At 37.3% G+C, this 2678-nt stretch overlaps 1 pseudogene; it reads left to right on the top strand.

The window, feature by feature from the left end:
• The first annotated feature begins 322 nt into the window (after nucleotides 1-322).
• On the top strand, nucleotides 323-422 carry LOC111821504 (uncharacterized; annotated as a pseudogene).
• Nucleotides 423-2678: the final 2256 nt, after the last annotated feature.

Below are 2678 nucleotides of genomic sequence, written 5' to 3'. Positions count from 1 at the left end.
GTCAGGAATAGGAGGAGGATATGGAACATGTGGCTAATTGCCTCCATGAACAACTGCCTCCTTTGCCATGAGACCAGAAGAGGATGGTGCCCAGCTACCATTACTGAACATTTTGATCAAGGATTCTATAGAAGAATCCTGATCAAAAGGGGGAAAATGTAGAACAAAATTTCAAATTATAATGGGCTCCAGACTTCCCGGAGCCATAAAGTTTGGATGAACCCCTGAAACTATTGCCCTGAGATAGTCTTTAAACCTTAAACCAAAAATATCCCCTGAAGTCATCTTAAAACCAAAAAATAGTTGAGCTTAACTAGTAAAAAAAGGTCTGTCTTGATATACTAAAATGGAACTATACAGAGAAGATTAGCATGACCTTGTGCAAGGATGACACACAAATTTGTGAAGTGTTCCATATTTTGAGGGGACCCTGGTGGAGCAGTGGTTAAGAGCTCAGGTTGCTAACCAAAAGTTTAGTGGCTCGAATCCACCAGCTGCTCTTTGGAAACCCTATGGGGCAGTCCTATAGGGTCGCTATGAGTCAGAATCGACTCAACAGCAATGGGTTTGGTTTTTTATTTTATAGAGGATCAATTGACAATAGCAACTCGAAAGATTAGATAGGAACCTTAGGGAGCAGTGGATTTATGTCAATGAGGGAGGAACAACTCAAAAATGGAAGGTGAGAATGATCACACAACTCAAAGAAAGTAATCAATGTCACTAAAGATTCGTGTAGAAACTGTTGAATTGGTGTATGTTTTGCTGTGTATATTCTCAACAATAACAACAAGATAAAATTATTTTAAAAATGAGTTTAAAAAAAGCATAGTGAGGATAGAAAAATAGGCAAAGTCTAAGTCAGAGGTTCTCAAACCTAGCTGAACTTTAGAACCTACTCCCAAGAACTTTTTTAAAATACCAATAAACCCCAGACCTTATCACAGATCAATTAAATCAGAATGTTTAGGAATGGTGCTCAGCAACTGATAATTTTAAAAATATCCCTAGGTGGTTCTAATGTGGTACCTGGGTTGAGAACCACAGATCTGGAAGCTGCAGATCCTTATAGATCTTATTGAGGAGTTTGAGTTTTAGTCAAAATGCATTAAGAAGCCATTGAAAGGATTTAAGCATAAAAGTGACATATTTGATTTGATTTGATTTAGCTTGACTTGATTTGATTTGTTATGATTTGATTTTAAATGGATCTCCTTGGCTTCTTCAAAAAGAGTCGAGGTCAATAGCGGAGCAAGGATATAAGTTAGGAAGTTATTGAAATTGTCTAGGCAAGAGAACATTTCACGATCTATCCCGAAGTACAAAGCTGTCAGTGATAGGATAATATCCACACACTTACAAGGAAGACCAGTTAATACGACTATTATTCAAACTTACCCACCAACCACTAAGGCCAAAGATGAAGAAATTGAAGATCTTTACCAACTTCTGCAGTCTGAAATTGATCAAACATGCAATCAGGATGAATTGATAATTAGTGGTGATTGGAATGTAAAAGTTAGAAACAAAGAAGAAAGATCAGTAGTTGGAAAATGAGGCCTTGGCAATAGAAACAAGGCTGGAGATCGCTTGATAGAATTTTGCAAGACCAACGACTTCTTCATTGCAAATACCTTTTTTCAACAACATAAACAGCGACTATACATGTGGACCTCGCCAGATGGCATACACAGGAATCAAATCAACAACCTCTGTGGAAAGAGACGGTGGAAAATCTCAATATCATCAGTCAGAACAAGACCAGGGGCTAACTGCAGAACAGAACATCAATTGCTCATATGCAAGTTCAAGTTGAAGCTGAAGAAAATTAGAACAAGTCCACGAGAGCCAAAGTACAACCTTGAGTATATCCCATCTGAATCTAGAAACCATCTCAAGAATAGATTTGATGTGTTGAACGCTAATGACTGAAGACCAAATGAGTTGTGGAATGACATGAAGGACATCATACATGAAGAAAGCAAGAGGTCAATAAAACGACAGGAAAGAAAGAAAAAACTCTGAAACTTGCTCTTGAACGTCAAGTAGTTAAAGCAAATAGAAGAAATAATGAAGTAAAAGAGCTGAACAGAAGATTTCAAAGAATAGCTCAAGAAGACAAAGTAAAGTATTATAATGAAATGTGCAAAGACCGCTAGTTAGAAAACCAAAAGGGAAGAACATGCTTGACATTTCTTCAGCTGAAAGAACTGAAGAAAAAATTCAAGCCTCGAGTTGCTATACTGAAGAATTCTACAGGGAAAATATTAAACAATACAGAAAGCATCAAAAGAAGATGGAAGGAATACACAGAGTCACTATACAAAAAAGAATTGGTCAACGTTCAACATTTCAGGAAGTAGTGTATGATCAGAAACTGACGGTTCTGAAGGAAGAAGTCCAAGCTGCACTGAAGACATTTGCCAAAAACAAGGCTCCAGGAATTGATGGAATACCAATTGAGACGTTTCAACAAATGGGTGCAATGTGAGAAGCACTCACTCATCTATGTCAAGGAATTTGGAAGACAGCTACCTGGCCAACTGACTGGAAGAAATTCATATTTATGCCCATTCCAAAGAAAGGCAATCCAACCAAAATTATTGAACAACAGCATTAATATCACATGAAAGTAAAATTTTGCTGAAGATCATTCAAAAGCTACTGCAGAAGTACAT

This window comes from Trichechus manatus, unplaced genomic scaffold (genome assembly GCF_000243295.1).
Source record: "Trichechus manatus latirostris isolate Lorelei unplaced genomic scaffold, TriManLat1.0 scaffold00005, whole genome shotgun sequence".
NCBI lineage: Eukaryota > Metazoa > Chordata > Mammalia > Sirenia > Trichechidae > Trichechus > Trichechus manatus.
Note: the sequence above shows the minus strand (reverse complement) of the source record. Positions and strands in the feature narration are given on the sequence as shown.